Consider the following 26605-nt stretch of genomic DNA (forward strand, 5'->3'; position numbering starts at 1 on the left):
CCATAGTAACCATTGGCAAGACAAAGTTGTGTTGAAGGTCTATACGAATTGTATCCACAAAGCTATTCACTTTTAGGTCACACTCTAGGAAATTAGTCAGGTGTGATTTTTGCCCTGATACAATCTGTTTCCTTTCCCCAAAGAAATACTATTTTTTGACTATTGGGAATTTTGTCTTCTCTCATACCTGTGCTGTGTGATATGCTGGAGAAGCAAGGCTTATACACTGAGACTTCTGTTAGGTAGGAGGGTTTCCGGGGACACTGGGACCACATGTAATGATGGGTTACATCCTTCACCAACAGTCCTGGCCACTGATCTACATTTAGCTTGCTGGTCTTTGAAAATACTGGACTTTGACCACCTCTGAAATGAAACTTCCAACCTGATCAATTAGAATCTCCCCCAAAGTTCTCCCAACCAACATTGGCTCGGATCCTGGCCACATACCACTTCTCTAGCTTAATTTCTCTAACTGAAAAGACCCTCTTAGCCCTCAGTGTCCGAGAGTCACAGATTCTCTGCGTGGCTTTTGGACCAATCTTTCTATAAACACTTTGGCCTTGAAAAGTTAGCTCACCACGGAGCTAGTTTCGATCTCTTTGTCTAAATGAGATGGGCAGGACAAACAACTGGTAAGCTGTAACAGCAGAGGTAAATGTACCGTATCCTGTCTAATTAATGTTTTTCAGCTTTTACAAGACGCTCTCCTCACTACTGGCGGATGACTTCAGCCTCAGGATTGTAGAGAAAGCTGTGCTCGCGAAAAGAGAGTTGTCTCCATTTATGCCAGCCATGGCTGTCCGTCTTTGGCAACTACTTCTCTCCGTATCTGACGTCTCTTCCTTCCACTTGGACTTAGGAAAGCTGCATGCCCAGGGATCACTCTTTTAAAAAGCAGTGGAGCAAGAACTCCGTCACAAGGAGTTTGACTCCGCTGAGCATGTCCTGCCTCACATCTGTAGCTGTCTCCCTCTTGCTATTGTGTGTCCACTCAACTGCATGGCCCTGGGGCAAAGCAAGACTCCTCAACCCAAGGCAACCCTGGACCAGAAGGGCTGTCTTCCTCCAGGGAGCCCCAGCAGTCTGGGGAGGACCTTGACATTGGCGGCTGCGGCCCCTGGCCCCTTACTCTCCGTCCTGGATTCTGTTCCGTCCGTACTTTCTCCACCCTCTCCAGACCAGCTCAGCTGCATCCACTGTGCCTGCTGAGTTGCCACCACGGAAGGGGAACCCAATTTTGTCCCCAAGATGCAGAAAAGAGGAGCAGTTATGCCGTAGACTTCCAGTGGGCTGCCCAGTTTCAATCCTGGCTCCTCCACTTACTCGCTGTGTGGTTTGGGACAAACTACTGGACCTCTCTGCGCCTTGGACTCCACATCTGTAAAATGCGGAATGACAACAGCACCTCCCTCACAGGGAGACTGTGAAGATGAAACAGCATAGTCTGAACACTGAATAATCATTTGCTGTTGTTATTTGCACTAGCGGTCCTAAGGAAACATCCCTCCTCTTAGAGATAATATTTTAGAAGGAAGCTCTTGTTAAAAATTTAAAAAAAATTTTTTTACTGTTTATTTTTATTTTTGAGCGAGAGAGAGAGAGAGAGAGAGAGAGAGAATGTGAACAGGGGAGGAGCAGAGAGAGAGGGAGACACAGAGTCCGAAGCAGGCTCCAGGCTTGGAGAAGTCAGCACAGAGCCCGAGGTGGGGCTCAAACCACACAAATCGTGAGATCATGACCTGAGCCCAAGTTGGACTGAGCCAGCCAGGTGGCCCTAAAAAATTGTTTTCATGTTTATTTTTGAGACAGAGAGACAGCGAGCACATGTGTGCATGAGTGGGGGAGGGGCAGGGAGAAGGGGGGGGCAGAGGACCCGAGGCGGATGTTTCGCTGACAGTGGTGAGCCTGATGCGGGGCTTGGACTCAAGAACCGTGAGATCATGACCTGAGCTGAAGTCAGATGCTTAACCAGCTGAGCCAGCCAAGCACCCCTAGTAGGAAGCTCTTAACCGTAGAAAACACTGGAAGAGCTAAAGAAATACGTCTCTAACTGTAGATTTCCAGGCACCCTGGTGCATGGGTACGTCCTTGTATCCTCCAAATCATATCACCCACCTGTCCTGACCATGCTAACAGCACAAATAATAGCCACCAAGCTATTTGTGTGCACAAAGTAGCCGATCGCCTCGCGCCAACACTGACTCAAGCTTTTCATTAGTTTGATGTGTGCGGAGGAGGTTCCTGTCCTATTTAAATGAGGCCCAAGGAAGACTTAATCTCTGCAGTGATGACCATTACTCCAGAAAAGCAGGGCCCGGCCCCAGGCTGGCTTGCTAGGCCTTGCCTGAATTCTGTCCACAGAGCGGGGAGCAGGGTAGAGGGGCTGTGCTAAAGGAGAGTGGACAGCTCTGGAGGTCCCCCCCCCCCTTTTTTTTTTCTGCTGTGCACAGTTGGACCAGTTACTGGTCCCGATCGCGACACCTTGTTTATTGATTCCGCAGGCTCAGGACCAGAGCATGATGAATATCACTTTTCCACTGGGGCTAAAGTCACAGGGCCAAAAGACTGAGGCAGTCATCCAGAAAACAAAATTGTTTTTGTCTGAATGTGCCGTTGGAGATACTCTGAAAAACAGGCTTTTCAGGTGATTATGGAACTTAAGCAAAGCCAGGCTCTTGCTTGAATTATCCACATAATTGCCCCAGTTCTCCCGTGTGATCATGCAGATACGACCTCGCAAATCTCCGGCTCATCTGAGCGAGCATTCGAAGTCAGGCAACAAGGGTAATGATGCCAATTTAATAAAGGAAGGACTAGGCTCTGCTGAGAATCCAGCTGTAGCAACAGCCTGGTGTTTAAGAATTTGTGTTTAAGCACTTCCTTTGGCAGAGGTTTGACGAATGTTTTTATTGCTAGTTGTCCACAATAATCCTGGAAGGTGTAGTTCCCGCCTTGAAGATCATCTTGGTCCCTGAACAAGCTTGTCATCTCGGATGTCTTTCCCTGCTGGGAGATCCTGTTTCCCTACTGCTGGGGGTGTCCATGGTGGGCCGGTTCCCGAATCAGCCGTCTGCTCTGTATTAACCAACCTGGCTGCCATCTTGCAGAGTCAGTGTATTTCCTCTGAGACGCGCTTCCTGTCCCTGCCTTTGGCTAGCTAGGCAGTTACCCCCCTGAGGGGGGTATTGGATAGAGTATCCAAGCACCACCCCCACCAAGGCCACAGCCAGGACCCCAGCAGGAAATAAGTGGCTTGGCAAGATATGATCATTCAAGGAGGAGATAATTACGAAATGGTGGGCTGGCTGAACGGGACCCTGAGGGCCGGTGCAAGAGTGCAGCGTTGACACTGTCTTGGCTTTTCCATCCGTCTGACCAGACAAGGGAGGCAGTGGTCCCCAGAACACGGAACATGGAGCAGGCCACCTTGGGAATAGCCTGCCAAGACCACCTTAGAGCAAGGGGCCAGGGAATTCAGACTAGGCGCCATCCCACTGCTAGCCTCTGATCTTAGGTTGAGCACCCTCCTAGCTGAACTCAACCAGAAGGGGGAATCTCCTCCATCCCATCCATGAACCCATACAGGTCAGGCCCTCAGGGCAGAAAACAGGGGTGGAAGAGGGTGGAGGGTGGAAGCAACACGGTGAAGAGAGAGATCCTGCAAACAGAGAAGTCAAAACTCAATTGTACAAAGGAACCCAGCCTGCAAATTCAGAATAGAGTTTCCTTGGGTCTTGTAACCAGACTCTAAATCCCAACAAGAGTCAGCTGGTATAGAACCTAGAATCTGCTGAAGATATTTTGACTTTGGTTCCGATAAGTTATCATCGCCTTAGGAAGCTATAGAAATTGCTATCTTGTATAGTCACTGAAATCTTGGGAATGGGTAAAAATAAAAACGAGTAGGGAAATACTAAAGAAATCGCTCCATGATACTAGCACTTTTATCACTGTTTTAAGAGTAATTGTAACAAAGTGTCATTATCACCATGATAATAACATACACGTTTTTTGAAGTGTGTAAAAGAACCCGATATGGTAGAATTGTGATTTTAATTGGATGATAAGGCAAATTTGATTAAAGAAGTTCGTAATCAATGTTTAAATGTCAGGGACTTTTTTAATTTGGAAATTCCTAAGTTTTATGTTATTGGGTGGGTAAATGGTGTTTGGATTTTTACAGGAACAATATTTAATAGGCTTATGGGATTAATAAATCATGCATTAGATTAAGCACACGTAGTATTGAGTGTTGCTTTTTATGGTCAAAGCCATTGGACGTTCACAGGGCCACTCTCATGTTACTACGGACGTTGTCACGTAAGGTCCAAACCAAGTCCCTTCATGGCTGTGATGCATCGATTGATTCCTACAGGGATTTCTCATCCTAATTCTTTACTGCTAGACCCTCTTTTTGGTCTCTGATGTGAGGCCTCGTTCTTGCCCTACTATTATTTGGGGGTATGTATGCCTTGACTCCCAGACTAGACTGTAACCTCAGGGAGACCAGAACTTCTCCAGAAACAATCTTCATTTCTTTTCCATTTTCCACTTCTCCAAGCCCAGTGCTAGACACATAGTAGGTAGTCACTACATGTTTGCTATTCGGTTGTTTGTTTTTAGACATGTGTGCAATGGTTGTTATTACGCTACAGGTACCCCAATAAACAAAATAACATTTTCTGTCAAGGAAGGAGTTAATATAGAGGATTCAGATGCGGCCAGCTTGAGTATTTAGTGATGAGAACGTTTTATTGGTACTTCCAGGACTTCCGTAAAAGTACTTCCTCAATTCTAGGATGACCTTTGTGCCTTTTCTCTATTTCACCCTCACTATCGTGCAGAGACTCATTCAGCACCATGGACTTTTTAGGCTCTGGGGTTCTCTAAAGGTATAAGGTACAACTTCTTTTGAGGAGGCTCAAACCTTGTTAACAGAATTCATCTATTAAAAAGATGTCCTACGAATATCTACTGTGTGTCCAGCATGTGCTAGGTCCTGGGAATACAGAGAAAGACGCAGAGTCTCTGCCCCCTTACAAGGTCATGATCTAGTCAGCCTCGCACAAAACCATACGCCATGTGTTCCGTGAGATGTGAGTGACAATAAATGTTCTTATTAGACTTGAGAAGGAAGCCACCATGGTGTGACTGAGTCATTGGGAAAGTTCCGTGAAAGAGGTGGCAGGATGGTGAGGCAGACCTTAGGGAATCAAGGGCGGAGGGTGGAGGTGGGAGATGTCTTCTTACTCGAGGCGGGTGAACAAGGTAGTAACAGAGGTAGAAGGGATTCTGTTCCGGCCACACTGCAGCATGGTGGCCCCATTGCCCCAGGGTTACTGCTGAGAATGGAGCTCTGCGGAAGTGATACGAGCCGACCAGAGCCCGCTGAGGGCCATCTAGGAAGGGATGACAGGGTGTCAAGTCCCCGTCAGGGGTTGAGAGTAGATCCACAGGTAGCGCGATGACAACATGATGTGTCGGAGGTGGTGTTTTTAGTATCAGACATTCCTTCCTGCTCAATAGGTCCTTCTTCCAGTCTATCAATTGGAACATTCCAAAGGCAGGATTTTAAAAACCTGACCCAGCCAAGGTGGAGGTGGGCTGTGGAATGGATTAAGAGGCATGGGGAGTCAGTGAGGGAGGGGCTACTCTACTTTAGGAAGAATCACTCCCCGTGAGCATTCCTGAAAGGGGGCAAGCCTGGAGGGAGGAGGTGCCTCCATGCCAAGCCTGAGGGCTGGAGAGGCAAAAGCTGGGCGGCATGTCAATGGGGCAAATGGCCCAGTCCCCTGTCAGTTTCCCTGAATCCACATCAGTGTTGAGAGTAGCTGGATGATCCCTGTGTGCCCCAGAGTAAGAAGTAATAGAGAGAGAGAGCCAGAACTCAGGGGCCCCAGGAGGACACTGTGGTGACATACATTGCCGAGCACAGGGACCTGACAGGAGTGACAGAAGCCTCGGGCTGTGCCACTGTGTGTGGAGGATGATGAGTGGTAACCGGATGCCAGACCCTCACCCCCACCACCTCCCGGCATAAGAATCCCGGGGGGAAAGGGGAGAACAGGGCAGCAGAAGGATCTGAGATGACCCCGAGTTCACAGACATTTCGGTTTCCACTATGTGGCAAACTAAGAGCCTGAAATAGAATGTAAAGGTGGTTATTTTGAAAATTAAAACAATGAACGTCTCTGAGTTTGTGATCTGAGATTTGTGCCACACGTTTAAGACTAGAAGGAAAAGCAGAGACACTGAAATAGACACAGAAAAGTAGGACAAAACCCCAAAGAGATAGGTGATGTCACAGAAGTCAGGGGAAGGAAGAGATCCATGAACTGGGTCGCAGCAGGGGAGCATCCAAGGAGCTGATGCCTGAAGAGCCAGGGATGAGCCACGGTCCCCCCAAGTTGGCTGTGAGAAGTGAGGCAGTGGGCTCTCAGGGCACAGAGGCCACCCCCACAACGCTTCCCTCGGCCTTACCAGCCGCCTCTGGGTGCACCTAGTCATGTACCTTGAACTGGAGACACCGTCGCCTGCCCCGTTCTTCGGGGGACAGACCATTTAGCCCTTTTTTGATCCCAATACAAGCCTCCTTGTCAGGAAGTTTGACCGGACTCAGAATACATATTGAAAAGCAAACATGAGGTGGACTTGGTCCAGTTTGAAGGTCATAGAGCAGCTGACTGAATATAACGCTTCAAAATGGAAGGGGACGAAGGGAATCAGGTAAGCTTAGGACAACTGTCAGCTCGTCGATCTGACACTGTGACCAGAATTGGTCATGGTGCTGCAGGCCAGTGACTACGCTCCAGTCCAGTGTCGATGACCCACGCACTGATTCCCCATATAACTTTGGGCAAATCACCTACTTCTCTGGGTCTCACTTTCCTCCTCTGTGAAAGAGCCACCCTGCGTCCTCAGAGATTTCTTCTGTTCTCTCCACCGTTTTCAGGGTTTTGTCCTCGGCTACTGGCATATTATTGTTAAACGCAAAGTGCTACAGCTGTCGATTGACCAAACCATGAGGACGTGTTGTCTGGTTAGCGTGGGTTTGGTGAAACGAGCATGCCTATACCCTGTGGGTGAGGATATGATGCTAGAGGACAATGTGACAATAAATAACAAAAGCCTTGAGAAAATTGTTGTAGCTGTGACACAGCGATCCCATTTCTAGACGTTTAGCCGGGAAATAATCCCAGGCATGTGAAAAGATACGTAGGCAAGGATGGATGTTCATAACTAGGAGAAAATTGGAAACAAATGCCAAACAATAGGAGATGATTATCTAAATTATGATACATTCACACAATAGAATACCATGTGTAAAATTATCCATAAAATTATACTGTAGGCGCACATTTATTGCCACGAGGAAATGTGTATAATATTCCGCAGGACAGGGGCTTACAATGAGACCTGATCTTTGCAACATTATTTGTTCCATTTATAAGAATAAAAAAATAAAGGAGAAGGATGGTGTGAGGGTAGAGGTGGTTTTCATTTGCTTCTTTGTGCTTCTCTGTGTTTCCTGAGTTTTCTGCAATGAATGTGAACTATGTTTGCAATCACGTTTTTATTTTTTTCTTTATTTAATTTTTTTCAACGTTTATTTATTTTTGGGACAGAGAGAGACAGAGCATGAACGGGGGAGGGGCAGAGAGAGAGGGAGACACAGAATCGGAAACAGGCTCCAGGCTCCGAGCCATCAGCCCAGAGCCTGACGCGGGGCTCGAACTCACGGACCGCGAGATCGTGACCTGGCTGAAGTCGGACGCTTAACCGACTGGGCCACCCAGGCGCCCCTGCGATCACGTTTTTAAATACGTCTTTTATAGAGGGCATTTTTCACCCAGCTCCTCTTTGTATTCTGATGCCAATTAATCTCTCAGAAATATGTCAGTAAGTGCTTCATCGACAAAGGGTCTTTGTCTCTGCCTGGCTCTCAGTCTTCCGGAATGTGGCTTTCCTGGATGTTGAGGAACTTCAGGTGGGTTTTGGTCACATGGTCACACGGTTGGGATGTTTTCGGAGAGAAAGGTGAGAGGGGCTGGCGGTGGCTCCATCAGATCGGAGGACAGAGTGAAAAGAGTTCAGCAAGAGCTGTCTTCTCTCCACCACTGCTAAGTTCAGCGTAAGAACCTCCAGCTCTACAAACAGGGACCAGAGTGGGTGTCTGTCCATCAGGATTAGGCAGCCGGTAATATTTTTGGAAACGAAATTACAAAGCATTATGTCTACACGCCGACCACGGAAGCGGCTCCCCTCTCTAGCGGATCGCCAACTTTCCCAGCTTCAGAAATCTTGTGGCGTCTCTTCAGCGGACCCGCTACATTCGACTGGTTTCGAGCAAATCACCAAGGCCAGTGAGATTCAGGGGGAGAGCAATTAGACGCTGTCTCTTGGTGGCAGAGTGGCAGGGCCACGTTACGGAAGAGGGCAGGAGGTGACGTCTGTTGCGTCTGCCTGGCGCAAGGCCTTCTGGAAAGGAACAGCTGGTGCCTGTCGACATGTAGATCTATTGGTCTTGCATTTCCAGGCCTTCTAGTTTTCAGGAGCAGCCTGCAAAAGTCTTGAGTTTTATCTGAAATCGTTTCTCTTTTAATCTTGGCGGCAAATTCCAAACACGTTAAGAACACTTCAGAGCCGCTGGCCGATGTCACTTTTTCCATGTTTCCCCTTATCTCCTCGTGAGAGCCCCAGCCCCTTCTTTAAGTGGTGGCGCTTCTATTTACACCCTAAACACAAGTTTTCAGCTTTGCCGTGGAGTGGGGGGGAAGGTAACAGAGGATGCTGCTTAGAAAAGGGATGGTGCTGAGGGCAAGGGGAAGATGATGACGACGACCCTGGGCAGGACACCAGGGAGGACCAGGCTTCTAGAGCAGAGGACGGCAAGGCAGGCTGAGGTCATCCTTGATCAGGAGAAGAGGTCTTCTTCTCTGAAGGGAAGGAAGGAGGAAAAGGGGGGGGGGTCTCCCAAGGTGTCCCAGCCCTTTGTTGAGTGTGGATTATGGCCATCGGGAAGCCCAACTATGATCCTCTTTGGTGCTTACCTTCTAAGCGGGTCCCCCTGTCTTCTCTGTGGGGCCCAGGCATGTGCTGAGAATGTGGCCCAGGGGAGCCCCAGGGGTAGGAGGAGCCACTGTGGGCAGTGTTCTGGGGGCTCTCTGGTGTTGCTTATCAGCCACGTAGGAATTTCCGAGGGGACCCACGAACAGGGACCTTTTGATGCTTGGGGGCAGGGACACAGGGACACTGAACATGATTCTGGGCTGAAGATTAGGGCAGAGGAAGGCCCATGGAGCGAGGTATGAGTGGCTTCTAAATAGTGGCTCCAGGAGAGGGCCAGTGGAGCCCGGGGTGAGGACATGCTCAGGGCACAGTCTCCTCTTAAGAAGCTTGGGGAGCACTTACGATTGACCCCAGAGGCCATGGCCACCTGCCAGTTGTGCCACGGGCCAGCTCTGTCCCTGCACCCATAGCCAGCTGAGTGACAGGGCTCCCTGGTCAAGAGACAACGTGGGCCTGTACCTCTGGGGAAAAAAGTGCCACAAACTGTCAACTCCCACTTTACGGAACCGGTACAGAATTGATGATGCTAACCAACTCTTGGTTTAAAAAGAGAAACAAAGTATGTGACTACTGTATTTATTCCAGTTATTAAGGACCTGAAGGAAAATTAACAGCTGCAACTTAACTGAGCAGAATGTATGATTTAATATTCTATAGCCGTATAACCAGCAAGGGCTTTATTGAAACTCCTGGGTTGTTTTTTTCTTTAGGAGACTACTGTCAGAACCAGGCTATAACAGAACACGCAAAGATTCACAGAGAAGAATATTAGAATGTGTCCGTCGGTGAACAAAAAAGGCTAAACGTATACTCAAAAGCAAGAGAACAATTTTTCCGAGCCTATAGATCTAGAAAAGCACATCAGCCCTCTATTGGCTACCTTATGTAAGAGTATTCAGAAAGTTGCTTTGTCTCTGTGAAATAAGGCATACCTTCCCAAATTTCATTTCCAAACTTAAATTTGAACCTGGAATAAAATTTAATTCCCCACTCACCATGCTATGCATCTGTTGGAAGAAAATTTGAAACAAATTTTCTATTGTACGGCAAAATCAATGCCAATTCATCCTGGTGTTTCTAATCAACATGCCTTATTTTCTTCTCTGTTCCCATAACTTATAATTATTTGTGGTACACTCCAAACAAACCCTTCTGTTCTTCTCCTTAGTGTCTCCTTCTGGTTTGCAATTTATATATGTGGAAGTCATTTGAGGCTGGAGATCACTGATCTATCACTGGGCAATTCTCTGGGTCTTCAAGACCCCCTGCCATTCACAAAAATCGGAGCTCTATCCCTTGGCTCCTCATAGCTCAGGTAGAATATCTTAGGGATTAAAATTTTAATTAGAAGTGAAACATGGAGCCATACGGTTTCTCAAATTGGACTCTGAGAAAACAAATCATTGTCTTGGTGCCACCGCTGTTCCCTGCTAAAATAATTTCCACAAATGCTGGAGGACTCAAATATTTGATTCTTGCTCAGAAATCTCATCCAATAACTTAACATTGGCACCTTCCCACCTGGGCCCTCGGCGTGAGGCTGCCTCTCACCCAGCCCTGACATTCTCCCATTCTCGATCCCTTTGGGGTTGTTTAAAATATATAGGCATATTTTCAGCTTGAAAATATTGAAAACATTTCCAATAAGTTTTTATAATTATTGAGGTCGAGTTTTGGAGAGCAAGCTGCTCAAGTGGGCATCAGACCAGGGAAATTCTTGAGAAACCAGCCAGACCTCCTGCACCTGAAATGCTGGGGGCAGAGTGGGGACTGAAGCTAAAGTTCATGTCCACAGCAATCACAACCCAGAACCTTCCTGCTTGCCTTCATCTCTTCCTTAATCTAAACGATGCGAGTCAAGGGGCAGCAACCCAGAACTAAGGAGCCAGGCACTCTCCACTGCTTAATTTAGGCAATTATGTGGTTGAATCAAAAGACAACAGAAAGACCCAGAAAAACACTCACAGCAAGATAATCCATTGCATATTAGCGACTGGGTTGGAATCTCTTTTCCTCTGGCTGTAGTGGACCCAGGTGATGTGAATTGGTAATATGCTTTCATATTACAATTTTTCCCAGTGCTGAGTAGAGAAATGTGATTTTGTGGTCTCTCAAGCCATTCAACACCACTGCTTTTTGGCAAACAGAAAAATGCTTTCCTGCAGCACGCATTTCTATATCCCACTGGACTGAATTTGCACAACTAAGGAGAAAAGCCCCACAAACTCATGAGATGCTGCAGGGCCGTTAGGTTTTCATTGGTCTTCAATCTTTCTCCATTGTATCTCCAAAAATGTCAACGAGTGTTGTGAAGTCTTCCACACAAAACTGATTTTAATTCACTCTAGTCAAAAACAAATAAACATACCGCAATTTGGGGCGGGGGGAGGGGTGGTAAGGGAAAGGTTGTGAAATAATCGTTTTCCATCGTAGGTGGTCACAACACCCCCAAAGTTAGGGACGCTGCCTGGGAAATACTATCTGAAGATTTATTTACCTGCTTGTTCGATGTCAGGATTAGAAAACAGACTTACAACTGAAAGGAGGGGCAGACAGAGTCTGGTAAGGGGGAAAGCAAGACTGTGAGCAGGAAATGGCTCTGAGATAAGATGGCAACAGGTGGGGCTGGGGAGTGGGGTTTTAAGAAGACAACATTCTCCAAAGAGGGAACTATGGGGGCAGGGGGCAGAGCTATGGAGAGAGCGTTAAAGGAGGCTTAGACCCCCTCTCTCCCATTCGGGCCACGCACAGACCTTTGAGAAGGATCAAGTTTTGTCAGTCACTTTGCAATTTAGAAAAATTAAGCCACCCCTTCCCTTACCCTTCCTCCTTTATTTTCTTCTGCATTCGAAGACAAATTGAAGTGATTTCTAAAGAGAAGTTGTAAAAAGAAGTGGTATAATATCTAAAATATAATTTCAGAGAGATCTAATGTGAAATAAAACTATTTTATAAGACGAGCACAACCCAGTTACCTTTCTTAAAGCAATACTGCTTTATCTGCTGCATCACCTTGGAAAGGGCTTCTCTGCTCCTGATTGGTTAGAGCTGTAGGCCTGCGGATATCCAGCCGGGATGTACCCATAAGGCATAGCACCCATAGTCCGTTTTGACTGGTTGATACAAGCCATTAAATATTTTTATGAGTGGTATGGATGCTTTCACAATCTGAGAGGGGTGAGGTTTAGAACACAACAAAATGAAGAACATTTGAGTTCCAGGAGGTTGAGTTGGAATCCCTGTTCCATTGCTAACAGTGGGAACTTGACCTTCCTTTCCTCCCTTCCCCTTTCCTCTTACCCACAGTGATACATAACATCTCAGGTAACTTAAACAGCATCAACCAATAACCTCTCAAACTGGAATGCCAACAGCCTTTCTTGTCCATTGGTCGCTTTTCAAGCTGGTGGAAAAGAAGCCAACCAACAAACACCAATACAGTAGGGTCTGTGTCTCCAGAGGCCTTTACCTTTAAGATAAACTTTCCTAAGTCAGTATTCGGATCCCTTTGTCAGCCCACATTGGCACTGAAATTGGCAAGGCATTGCTCTTCTCTTATAAAATATACAATGTCCTTAACAAGGAGATTATGTAGCTTCCTCTTATGTCTGTTGAGGTATCAGTTTGTAGCCAGGCATCCGGTTCCCCTTTGTATCTTTGTCCTTTCAAGTCTGATAAGGATTGCTCATCAATTATGTACTTCTCCCTCCCGGGGTTGGGGTGGAGGTGGGGAGTCCTTTGCCTCCAAGCCCAGAGAAAAATTCACTACCTGAGATAGGCCAAGCTCTCCGTGTTGTCACGTTAGTTTCTTCCATATTATGAAAGAGAATTTTCAAAACTCAGTTTCACAGCCTGTTGGAGTTTTATGGTGACGTCTCCAGGTGATGCTCACGTTTGCGTTTGCATAAAAAGCTCTTTATATTTTTACGTATAAAAACTTGTAAATGCAGGATAGCTGCCTTCACATTTTGAAGGACATTCCTGTCAAAGGAGCACTGGATTTCAGCTCTGTTGCTCCAGAAGGAAGAAATGGAACCAAGGGGCGGAGCCTACAGGAACAGATTTCTTCTCAAAGTTAGAAAGCATTTTCCTTAATGGTTTGAGCTGCTGACAAATGAATGGAACCACTTGCTTCAGAACAGTAGGGCTAGTCACTGGCACTGGAAGAAGACACCCTTAACACATTATTTCAAGAGACTGGACACCATTCATGAGGGAAGTGAAAAGGGGCTTTGGCACCAAATGATCACTACGGGTCTTTCCAATTCAAAGACCCCTGGGACCTCCCAACTTTGAGGAGTAGGTTGGAGAGTGGAAGTTAGCCCACTCTGTAGAACACAGCATACTCATGAGAATACTTGCCTTTTTTTGTTCAAGTCTTCCTTTACTTCTTTTAGTAGAGTTTTATAGCTTATGATTGTATTTATATAAATACCAGGGCTTTTTTGTTTGGTTTGGCTTCTGCTTTCCGAGATTTAAAAGTTACAGTAAAATAAAGGAGTAACTTAGACTTCCATATTTCCACAATTCAGAATGAACAAATGTTAGCTTTTTTGTCTTATTTGCTTCTTATCAATTTTTTGGAAGAGAAAAAGAAGGAAGAAAGGAAGGAAGGAAGGGAAGGAGGGAGGGAGGGAGGAAAGGGGAGGAGCGAGCCAAGGAGCGATATTAACCAATGTCCCCAAACCAGTAACTCCCCACCTATTCTTCTTGACATCCCTCTAGAGACAAAAATGTTCTTGTGTCACTTTAAAAAGTTTTATTGTTAGATAGATGCGCATCTGTTAAAACACACACGCGTGCACACACACTGTATAGTTTGGCTTTTAGCACATACAAGTATAAATCCCATCAATCTGCATCTTGCTGTTACACTCTACCTTCTGTTTGTAATGTCTACTAGGGACGATATAGACCAATTTTATTTATTATTTTTAATTGCTGTCTGGTATCTCATCATAGAGAATACCACATTGTCTGTATTCCTATATTGGGAGATGTTTCAGTCACTTGCTTTTTGTCCCTGCCATTACAAAAACATGCTGCATTGACACTGTTGTGTGCAAGATGCTTATGATACTATGCAGGAGGCTGTCTAGTGTGTATCCCAAAGCACGATTTCTAGCACACACGGTAAACACGTTTTCCTAGCTGCCACCAAACTTTTCTCCTCGGCGCTTTTACCAATTCACATTTCCAGCAACAATTTATTTATTTCTCCTACGACCTCGCCAACAGTTGAGATGGCCCGTCCCTTAAATTTTACGAATACAATGAATGGAAAGTGGTCTCCTTTTGTGTTGTTTCTTGGCCTTCTCTGGGCTTGAACATCGTTTTTGTTTGTTTCCTTATTTGTTGGCCCTTCACATCTCCTTTTCAGACAACTGGTTCATTTTTTTCTACTTTTTTTATTTTGTGTTTTTGTATGTTCATTCCTAGTCTATTAAATGTGTCTCCTAGTCTGTTTTTAATCTTTGGCCAATAGAAGGCTACATGCTTTTTCTGTACAGAATTTTAAAATTTGACATAGTTAAATCTATCTTTTTCTTTATTGTTGGGACTTTGTAAATTTTTTTTCTTTTTCTTTTTTTTTTAGGTTTCCTCTACTCTAAGATCATGTAGCCGTTGTCCTTTATTTTCTTTATTAGTTTTTGAAGTGTGTTTTTTCACATTTAGGTCTATAATCCATCCGGTGATGTATGTGTAAAGTGTATGGTGTGAAGTAGGGATTTAATTTCATTTATACAGCCCTCCCTCCCCTCCACCCCCCAACTGCCCAATCCCATAAGATTTTCCTAGGATTGTTTCTGCCATTCCAGAGCTGGCCTGTCCTCATCTTAGTTTTTGTTTTTTTTTTTTTAATTTTTTTTTCAACGTTTTTTATTTCTTTTTGGGACAGAGAGAGACAGAGCATGAACGGGGGAGGGGCAGAGAGAGAGGGAGACACAGAATCGGAAACAGGCTCCAGGCTCCGAGCCATCAGCCCAGAGCCCGACGCGGGGCTCGAACTCACGGAGCGCGAGATCGTGACCTGGCTGAAGTCGGACGCTTAACCGACTGCGTCACCCAGGCGCCCCTGTCCTCATCTTAGTTTAATGGTCTCTGCAACATATTCTTGTGGGCCAGAAGGTGACAAAGCGAGACAGTTCCAATGGACTCATATCATAAAACACTTGAGTGTACCAAAGCAGAAATAATGTGGAATTATGGTGAATAGTCTTGACGTGTCACCTCAGTGGTCTACACAGTCTGATCTGTTTGGCTGGCACAGACTCTCTCCCACCTGTAGCTAGTATGGAGGTTATGGGTTGGAATGTGTCTCCCCCACGATTCGTATGTTGGAGCCCGAACCCCCGGTACCTAGGGAAATGACCAGAAATCGGGCCTGTGAAAAGGTAATTAAGTTAGGGGCTGCTGGGTGGCTCAGGGAGTTAAGTGTCAGACTCTTGATTTCAGCTCAGGTCATGACCTCACAGTTCTCGAGATGGAGCCCCGTGACGGGCTTTGCGCTCACAGTGCAGAGCCTGCTTGGGATCCTCGCGCTCCTCTCTCTCTCTCTCTCTCTCTCAAAATAAATAAACTTAAAAGGTAATTAAGTTCAAATTGTTTTTTGGTAATTTTAGGACGGGTCCTCATCCAATATTACTGGTGTCCTTACAAGAAGAGGAAATTTGGACACAGACAGACATGTGCAGGTACAGAGGAAAGGCCATGCGAGGACACGGCAAGAAGGAGGCCACCCGTAAGACAAGCAGAAAGGTCTCAGAAGATACCTTTCTCTTGGGCTTCCAGCCTCTAGACCTGTGAGAAAATAAATTTCTGTTGTTGAAGCTCCCAGTCTGTGGCACTTTGTATCAGCAGTCCTAGAACACTGATACTGTAGGATAATCCCCAACAAAGATGTATGAAGACGTCAGTAATTAGATAGAATTAAGCCTCTCACCATGTATTTTTCACTTAGCATAAGTACGTGAAAAATCAGCAAACAATTCTACTATGAGCTCACCCGAACAGGGGGGACGGCGGTCGGGGAAACTGTATGAAGATTCACGCGGAGCCATCAATTTGCCAAGTCATTCCTCTCTCAAGCTAGCAGGCGTGATCTGGTCGCTCGCAATAGGTTGTATTAGTTTCTTACTGCTGCAAAAACAAATTAAAACAAACTTAGTAGCTTAAAACAAATTTAGCGTCTTCCCGCGTGGGAAGTAAGAAATCCTGAAATAGGGGTGTTGGCGAGGCCGTGCTCCACGCTTCTGGAGGCCACAGAAGAGAACTCACTCTGGTGCCCTTTTCAAGTGTCTAGAGGCCACCTGGGTCCCTTGGCTTAATGCTTCTTCCTCTGTCATTCCAGTCACCACTCTAGCCTTTGATTCTGCCTTCACATCTCCTTTTCGGATTCTGGCCCTCCAGCCTCCCTCTTGGGAGGACCTTTCTAACTCACTGGGCCTGCCTGCATAATCCAGGGTGCTCTCAAAAACCTTAACGTAATCCCATCTGCACAGTCCCTTTTTTGCCGTGTATGGTAACTCATTCACAGGTTCAAGGGAACATCCTCGGGGGGCCATTATCCTGTCTACCACAGTTGCAAAACAGTTCAGGAGAGTAATTTTATAAGAAAATAATTCTGTTGGGGTGCCTGGGTGGCGCAGTCGGTTAAGCGTCCGACTTCAGCCAGGTCACGATCTCGCGCTCCGTGAGTTCGAGCCCCGCGTCGGGCTCCGGGCTGATGGCTCGGAGCCTGGAGCCTGTTTCCGATTCTGTGTCTCCCTCTCTCTCTGCCCCTCCTCCGTTCATGCTCTGTTTCTCTCTGTCCCCCCAAAAAATAAATAAACGTTGAAAAAAAAATTAAAAAAAAAAAGAAAAGAAAAGAATTCTGTTGTGTTCAGAAGTAGAGAATTTTTAAAAGAATGGAAGTCCTGAAAGGTTTCCTGCTTCTTAACTCAAGGGAAGAGTCTTTAAATTAAGTTTTGAACATTGTCTATTAGGACCAGAAGTTTTTCAAAATCGTTTTTAAGCCCTTGTTAAACTTAAAAGGTGTTGTTTTGGTTAATTTCTTTTGTTTGGTTTGAGCCCCGTGTTGAGCTTTTTTCCACATCCAGTTGGATTCCATCTGCCAATGTGCAAATGGGGCTGTTTCCACTTAGGAGATTTTTCTCCCATGTGCAGCCTCGAGGCAGAAGTGTCCCAAACTACTGCGGATCTCTTCAGGCAGCTTATGCAACACGGAGAGTCAGGCTCCAAGCTAGAAGGGTGAAGCTGTTGGGGCCGGAAGGGAACCAACACTCTTCTTCTGGCCCAACAGGACTCAGTTCCTTCACCGCGCCTGTCACTGGCCCTCCTGGGCAGCTGCAGGCAGCACGTGCTTGCCCCGAAAGCCCTGCAGTGTCCCATGGGGGAAGTGAGTGTCATCGGCTGACAGCGCTAAATTATGACCTGCGTTGGGCATTGCGGATGCGCGGGTGGGAAAGCTGCCTGCAGGCGGCCTGAGATGAACACACGTGGGCACTTTCCAGAAGCCATACCGGCAGTTTCAGATACAGACAGATCCCGACCACTTGCAGCTGACTGATGGAGGAGGGAGGGCTGATTGTTCCGGAAGGCTGTTCCATTCCCAGGGGACATGTGTTAGAACAATTAACTCCCCAGGCTCTCAAGAGAACATGTTTATCAGCAGCTACTGCTTGTATTCCAGAATGGCAAGCGGCCTCAGTCGTCTGTCTGTGTGTATCTATAATAGATGTGAGCTCCGACTGTGCACACGCACATAATCGTGCAAGCGTATGCCGGGCATGTGTGCATCAATGCATGCCTGCCGATCTGTCTCCTTCTGTGCATTTGTTGTTGCACGTGCTAGTGCGTGCCTGTGTGTGGGTCCTGCTTTTCACTAAGACCCAAGAGAGGCCAGAGGTGGGCTCTTCCAGCTTCCCGGCCAGCCTCTCCCTGCTCACCCTGACGCTCCCAGGGGTGCAGATTTCTGTCCAACGCATCAGCTTTCCCAGAAAGGCACCCTGGCCATTCTTGGGGAGGCAGGAAATGCCATATGGCCTGAGTTCTCTTCTTGTTCCCCCTCATCCTTCACAGAAGCGATGTCCCAGGCTTGTGGTCTGATTTTTTTCTTTCTTTCTTTTTTTTTAATTGATAAGCTTTGTTTTTAAGAGAAGTTTGACATTCGCAGCAAAACTGAGCAGAAAGTTCAGAGAATTTTCATATAGCCCTTGTCCCTACATATGCACAGCCTCTCCCGTTATCAAATCTGGCACCAGAGTGGCACATTTGTTAGAATCAATGAACCAACGGGGACACATCATTATCACTCAAGGCCCATAATTTACGTTAGGGTTCGCTCTTGGTGTTACGCATTCTATGAGTTTTGACAAATGTACATCACAGGTATCCACCATTAGAATATCACACAGAGTAGTTTCGCTGCCCCAAGAATCTTCTGTGCTCTACCCATTGATCTCTCTCCCTGATCCAAGCCCTGGCGTCCCCTGATTTTTTTCCAGTCTCCATAGTTTTGCTTCTCCAGAATGTCATATGGTTGGAATTGTACAGTCTGTAGCCTTTTCAGATGGGCTTCTTTCACATAATAATTTGCTGAATTCAAGTCTCCTCCCTGTCTTTTCATGGCTTGATAGCTCATTTCTTTCTATTGCTGAATAATATTCCATTGTCCCGTGGACCATAGTTTCTCCAATCTCCGACTGAAGGACATCTTAGTTATTTCCAAGTTTTGGCAGTTCTGAATAAAGTTGCTATAAACACTCATGTGCAGGTTTGGGTGTGGCCAGAAGTTTTCAACTCATTTGGGTAAACACCAGGAAGCTTGGTTGCTGGATTGTGTGTAAGAAAATGCCAAAGTGTACGGGCTCTTTTTAAACTTAGCATTTCTGCTTGACTTTATTTTCCACAAAACTATTTATTAATATGCAGTAGGCACTTGAAATCCTCATGGGATGGCACTCTTGCTTCTTCCAGAATTCCCCAACTCAAGAATGTGGAAAATTTGTCCAGGCTCCTGGCGTCTTCCCGAATCACATTTCCATCGGGAGTTAAGTGCTTCCTGCACATCCTTGCACACCACAATCTAACTGCCTCCCCACTTTTACAAAACTTCGAGCTTTTACTTGGTGGCCATTTTTCACATACACAAAAATGACTTCTTGTTGCTTTATAATTCAAAAGACTTACTCTGTAGCGTTAGTCAAGGAGAGGAGGTCAATACGCTGCCCTAGGACGAGGCTGTCAGTGGGTCGGAGGATAATCTAGGCACATTCATGAAGCCGAAAGGTTTGTCCCCAGTACAAACCCCATGGCGTAGTCGGTTGATATTGATGCCTCAGCAAAAGGACAAGTTGCAATCTGACGTGGGCCTTCTGAATCACACAGGGAAACTCAAACCCACAAATGATGAGTCCACAAATTCCATACGGTACCTTTCAAAAAATTTTTATGAAATAGATTCATATTATTAACTTGGTCTAATCTGAGAAACATTTCATTAGTCTGTTCTCAGCTTGCACAGTAGCCTGATGACAGTATAACTCTAAGAATGCAGAGAACAATATAAAAATCACTGATTCATTCATTTAAAAAAGCGTATCGAGTCCTGGTTCTCTTTGTTTCTCCATTTAGAGATGAGGAAGTTGTCTCTGATGTCTCTGGTAATACAGTGACACCACCACTAAACAGCCTGCTTAAAATGCTAGAGATGATATTAATTAAAATATATACATATATTTAAAGCACAGCTGAACCAGCATCAGAACAAGGCATTCCTAAGAGATCAGAAATCTTGAGAAAGCATGAATCCAGAGAGGAGAACTAATGCTGGAGGCAGTGATTACCTGTGGGGGCATGGCCATTTCTTGGTGACCTAGCCCAGGCTTTAATGGGTCATGCAGGTACCAGGGACAGGCAGGGTGAGGAGGGGACTGGGAGACCCCTCACATAAAGCCAGGACCACTAAAGAACAATATGCTGAAGAACTGAACCAGGGCAAAAGAACCCGCCCCTCTGAGGGGCCCTTTGGTTGCAGGAGGAAAGAAAAATGTCTCCCAAGAATTTCTAATAGCGAGCCAAAATTCATACCGCTTGGCTAGCTCTAAAGCCAGCAATTTATTTCATGTGATAACACGTTGGGACTACCCCCGTGCCCCTGAAAGAAGCAAATGTAACGCCTCAAAGAATCATCACAGGAAAGATTTTAAGAAATATGAGCTCAGGATCAAAATTCACCAAACTCATGAAAAAGTAAGCCACCATTAATGAAAATCAAGAGAAATCATAAACCATAGAATCAGACCTGCAAAGATTGCAGCTACTGGAAATACCAGCAGAGAATGTGACATCAGTTTATGTAAAAATACTTAAAGAAAAAAATAAGGGGATTGAATGTAAGGTGAGGATTAATAGGCATCAAAATACATCAGGCAGGTTTGACAAGGAGCCAAAAAGTACTGTCAGAAATGGAAAGTCAGTGTGGATACAGCACAGAGAAACAGGTAAAAAATATAAAAGTGGTTAAGAGGAAGAGGACGAAGGAGGAATATCTAACTTCACCAGGTGAGAGTTGCATGAATAGGTAACAGGAATGATGTGGAAAAAGCAGGATTTTAAAAGGTAATAACCATGAATTTCACAGAACCAATGAAAGACATCAACCTTCAGATTCAGAAGGCCTAAAGAACACCAAATCAGATAATTAAAAAAAAATCCTCACTCAGGGGCAACTGGGTGGCTCAGTTGGTTAAGTGCCCCACTCGATCTCAGCTGAGGTCTTGATCTCAGGGTCTTGAGTTCAAGCCCCACACTGGACTCTGTGCTGGGTGTAAAGACTACTTAAAAAAAAAAAAATCCTCACTTAGATATCTTGGCAGTAAAACTGTGGACCAAGGGTCAGCAGTTTGGCCCATGGACCAAATCCTGCCTGCCACCTACATACAATTTTAAGGGAACACAGCCACGCCATTTGTTTACATATCATTTATGGCTACTTTTGTGCTATAGTAGCAGAGTTGAGTAGTTACAACAGAGACTGTATGGCCCACAAGGCTAGAAATATTTATTAAATGGTCCTTACCTGAAGATGTTTGCCTATCCCTGTTGCAGAACATCAAGGCAAAGAGAAGGCATAATGATTATTCATATTTATGGTGAACTGGCAGTATGACTAAGATTTCCTCTTAGATCTCTTGAGCAATAGTTCTCAAACTTGGTCTCAGAACAAGGGCCAGCAGCCTCAGCATCACCTGGGAATTTGTTAAAAGCGTAAACATCTTTTTTTTTTTTTAATGGATGGATGATTTTATTTTGCTTACTTCTCTTTCACATCTATATTTTCCACACTTAATATATTTTACTTTTTAATAAAAAATTGGAAGTTCCTTAAAAATAATGATTCCAAGGATTAAGGTTAACAGAGCATTCCTAAGTGATTGATGAGGAATAAGAAGTCTCTGTTATCTGGTATTGTGGTTACAGTGATGGAAAGCCCAGAATCTTAATGATGAAACTGAAGTCAAACATCCTGCCCACAGTCATCCATACTTGTATGACCACATGTCCTGATTTGGGGCTCATAAAATGTGATTACATTACACCCTATGTTACGGGTGCAGAGGTTGTCAAAACCATATAGAAAAAGTGCAAACGTCTTGAGCCCACAGTCTTCTGAACGATTCTGATGCACACTGAAGTTTGAGAACCACTGCTCTTGACTATTGTACTAGCCCAGAGGTTCTCAGCCCTGGCCATCTCCTAGAATTATCTGTGGAGCTTGTAAAAGAAATATCATTGCCTGCCCTTACCTCCAAAGATCCCACATAACAGGTCTGTAAGGAGACTGGGCATTGGCATTAAAAAAAAAAAAATCCCCTCCCTCATTCAGGTGAGAACCATTGTGCCTGCCTCATTTGATCACTGGTAAAGTGGGCATGGAGAAAATCTGAAGAACTCCCAAAGCTTTGTCCATGTCATGTATGGTATTCTTGATTGTGCAAACTATATAAGAACAAGGGCCACTTGGGGTGCAGGGGACTGTTTTGCTGACTTATCTGAACCTCTCAAATAAGCCCAAACTAAGTCTTACTTACCTTTCCTTTATCCCTTCCCCACCCTGTCCACCACCATCTTTCTCCTGGAAGAGGAACTACCAAGGAGTGAAGTAAGGAAATATCAAGCCATTCAAGTGGGTGGAGAAACAACTTTTGTGAACAGTCAGTTTTGTTGTAAACAATTCTGGGATAAGAAGGGTTTGGGTAATGCCCGCTACACCAACAGGGGAAGAAGGAACTGAGCCTTGATGAGTTAAGAAACTTTGACCCGGTTCCTCTGCATTGCGGGTGCATGGGATGGGGGCAAGCAGGGGACAGAGGATTCATGCCAAAGTTCTCACAAATGTGGGGTGCTAGAAGGGGAAGGCGGACATCTTCTTTATTCACCCGTGATGACAATGACCTCTGCTGACGGACATACTTCCCAGGCAAACCTACTGAAAGCCTGCCCAACCTGCACCCACCCGCTTTACGGTGTCTCAGCACAGATACCTCCCCCAGCAGACAAGGCCACAACCTGAAAGCCAGGTGACATCAAATCACTACCGTCTTCTTAGCTTTTAGGTGAAAGGGGCAATTGGGACCAAATGCTTCTTTGGCAGGGGATAGTAAAATTCACGGGAGAGGAAGAAGGGGCCAGGAAAAGGCTGAGAACACTGCTTCTCAAGCCGTACATGTGCACACAAGCCACGTGGGGATCTTGTTAACCTGCGGATTGGATCTGAATGGATCTGGGTGGAGCCTGAGATTCTGCGTTTCTGACAGTTTCGCAGGTGAATCTGATGCGACTGGTCCTCAGACCACATTTTGAGTGGCAAGAATGTAAGGTTTGCTCCCAGGCCCGGTTCCCTTGAAAACCCTTCCCCACACGGTGTCCAGACCCCCTGCAGCTTCTAGCTGCTGGCAACAAGAACATGTAGGGGTGGACGTTGAGATGCACTCAAGATTGGCCCTCTATAGTTTGCTCAAATGTAGGGACTGACTGATGTTCCCAAGCTTGGCAAAATACCACTTGCCTAAAAAAGAATCCTGGGAGTTTATTGAGTTTCTCACCTAAAATTTCAAAATAACATAATGTGGAACCACCAGGAAAACAAGTGGTTTTTATAATAGGGAAGCCCACAAAATGGCCACAGTAATTTACATCTTCATGGTTTATAGGCAAAAAGTCTTCAACTTGAGCTGAGGGAGAAGTAAAATAAATAACTGGGGTTCTTTTACCACTCACCAAGATACTTATGCACTTAAAAGACTGATGCTAGAAACCACATTCTCATCCATTCTGAGTTTCCACCCATTCCCTTGGAGCTGTATCTGGTGGCTGGTATTGTAATGCCACTGTGAATATTTGTTTAAAGCTCACCGCACATTTATGGGGACCAGATTTGGTTCCCCACAGAAACCTTGCATGAGGCAATTGAGAAAAATAATTGTCATGAGCAAGGTTTGGGCAGCAGGGAGAATGAGAGGGTTGTAGAGAACTAGAACTGGAAGACAGGCAGACCCCCAGGGTCAGAGGACTCCACACAAGCAGTTAAACTCGGGTCCAGGAAGTGAAGAACCCTGAATCCAGAAAGCTGATCTGAATCTGAGTCTTTTTGTCTAAGGCAGAGCTCAGGACAGCTGCAAGAGGTATAGGGGTCAGGCAGGGTGAGAGCTCACTGGGACAGGGTTGGGAAATGGTCAGTGCGGGAAACAGGATGAAGAGAAAAGCATTAGGTGAGTAAGAAGCCTCCTGGTACAAACTCCTTCTGATCAGGCAGACGTGGGGACTGGTTCCCAAGGATCACTGATGCCAGGAAAGGCCAGCTGCCAGGTGACCTGTCCCTGGGAAATGAGGTACCTCCTTTGACAACTCCACCAGAGGTCCGTTCTCTCTCCTGACCATCCTGGGCATGGATATGGAGTCTTCTAGGCCGTTCCTCAAGCACTGATACACAAGACCTGATGGGTAAGAAACAGGGGCAGACCGATTATCTGCCTGGTGGGTTAGACTAAGCAGTAAACATCATGGAGATGTGGCCCCCTGGGGACTGGGAATCCAATTCTGGAAGCTCATTCCCTGGGAGGCTGGCAAACAAGCATCTGTGTTCTCACCACTGACCAGGCATTAGATGATTCCAGGGAGCTTTCAAATAAAATCTCAATGCCCTGGCTCATGCCCAGAGATTCCAACTGAATTGGTCTGGGAAGCGTCCCTGGCATTGGTATTTTTTAAACATTCTCTGGGTGATAATAAGGCTCAGTCAAGGCTGAGTTAGAGGAACGTGAACAGGGGAGATAAGCGACTGTCTCTGCCCTTGTCACCCCCCTCTTTCTGTGGAAAGGCCTCCTCTGAATGTTTAGTGTTTGACAGTCTGAGTTTTAGTCATACTATCTCTTTAAAGAATAATAACCATTGGGTTTATTTATTATTTTTCCACTAAATTACTTTACAATCCTAATTTTTCCAGAAGTCTTTCAGTTATTTAACAATGACTAATCACTATGTACAAAGCACTGTTCTCCCAGGGAGAGGCACGAAGTGACAGGAGATGACAGGAGGGGGAGGACAAATGTTCAGAGCCCACGCGGGGATGTGTGTTCTCGCCTGCCCACGGCTGGGCCCACCCTCCTCCACAATGCCACCCCTCTGCCGTTGGCGGATGTCTCCCCTGGGGACCAAGATGCTCGGTAACAGGCCACAGAAGATAGGCTCCGTGTGAAATGTGGATCCAGAGAAGAATTGGAACAACAATGCAAGGAATGTCCTGGGCTTAAGCATCTCCATGAGATACCATGTCAGGACATCAGTAGGCTGCCAGCCAATGGGCTTTCCCAGGAATCCTCCCTCGACGTATTTGCTTTTTCCGAGACCGCCAACCCCCAATGGAAATATCTATGAGTTCCGTGTTCCACCAGGTGCTTCACAACCTTGGTCAGAATATGGTCGTGCCCACCATGACCTCTCCAGCCGGCAAACCTACGCTCACCATTCCCAGCTCCCTAGGTTCGTGTGAGTCTTCTCTGTGGATAGCCACCGACTCCTAAGTCATGTTAAGTGAGATAAGTTAGACAGAGAAAGACAAATACTGTATGATCTCACTTATATGTAGAATCTAAAGGAGCCAAACCTGCAGAAACAGAGTGGAATGGTTGGTACCTGGGGCTGGAGGTGGGGGAAAAGGGGAGATGTTGGCCAGAGTGCACAAACCTATATCGTTAGAGTATGTCTGAGTTCTGGAACTTGAATGTAGAGCATGGTGATTATAGTTAATAATTACATACTTGAAAGTTGCTAAAAGAGTAGGTCTTAAATGTCCTCACCACAAAAATGCAATGCTAATTATGTGCCATGATGGAAGTATTAATGCTGTGGTGGTAATTATTTGCAGTATATCAAGTCGACTCATTGTGCGCCTTAAATTTACATGATGTTATATGCCCACTATATCTCAATAAAGCTGGAAATAAATTTTTTTATTTTTTATTAAAATTTTTTTTTAATGTTTATTTTTGAGAGACAGACAGAGAGACAGAGACAGAGAGAGAGAGAGAGAGAGAGAGCATAAGTGTGAGTAGGGGCAGAGAGAGAGGGAGTCACAGAATCCAAAGCAGGCTCCAGGCTCTGCAATGACAGTACACAGCCTGACGTGGGGCTTGAATTCACAAACTGTGAGATCGTGACCTGAGCCAAAGTCATACATTTAACTGACTGAGCCACCCAGGTGCCCCAAAATATCAGGAAACGTTCTTGAGAATGCTCCTATTTTGTGTTCAATCTCACTGAGTATATCTGCTGCAGTCTGGCTAAGTCATGGAGTTGGCTAGGCCCTCTACGTTTTTGTATGCATCTCTGACTTTTGAGTCAAATGGATATGCATTTTTATATTTTTTATTAGTGGAATTAAGACATGGTAGGGTTGAAGGAATGGGATTATTTTTTATGTTTTGTATGGTCATAAAACCTCTCATTTTTTAACGGGGCAAGTAGGTGTTGGTATTTCTGTTTCAGTAGAAAATCTAGGATTAGAAAAATTAAATAACTCACCCAAGGTCACAGCTAGTCAATGGAAACGTTGCAGTTCAACCAGTGTTAGTTTTATTATTTATACATTAAGTGAATTTTTCTCTGCTTTGTTCAGAAGTAAACCAAAATAAATATTTAACTGATATATTTTCTCTTGTTTTTAATTTTTTTTTTAAAGTTTATTTACTGTGAGAGAGACAGAGACACCGCAAGTAGGGGACAGGCAGAGAAAGAGGGAGAGAGAATCCCAAGCAGGCTACGCACTGTGAGCACAGAGTGGGGCTCGACCATGTGAAGCTGTGAGATCATGACCTGAGCTGAAACCAAGAGTCAGAGGTTTAACCAACTGAGCCGCCCAGGCGCCCCTGATTTGTTTTCTTTTATATGGGGGGCTGTATTCATTTTGTTAGTCTGTTCTTACTTTTGCTAAAAAAAAAAAAAAAAAAAAAAAAAAAAAAAAAAAAAAAAA

At 45.4% G+C, this 26605-nt stretch overlaps 1 protein-coding gene across 2 annotated transcripts in view; it reads right to left on the reverse strand.

The window, feature by feature from the left end:
• KCNE2 (potassium voltage-gated channel subfamily E regulatory subunit 2) overlaps positions 1-26605 on the reverse strand; it is a 172943-nt gene that overhangs the window by 34876 nt on the left and 111462 nt on the right. For both annotated transcript variants that reach the window (XM_040483983.1, XM_040483982.1), the window contains one exon: positions 16079-16212. The gene's annotated coding sequence lies outside the window, so the exon portion shown is untranslated. The remainder of the gene's footprint in view (positions 1-16078; positions 16213-26605) is intronic.

The sequence above is a fragment of the Herpailurus yagouaroundi genome, unplaced genomic scaffold (assembly GCF_014898765.1).
Source record: "Herpailurus yagouaroundi ecotype Mexico unplaced genomic scaffold, PumYag 162, whole genome shotgun sequence".
Classification (NCBI taxonomy): Eukaryota; Metazoa; Chordata; class Mammalia; order Carnivora; family Felidae; genus Herpailurus; species Herpailurus yagouaroundi.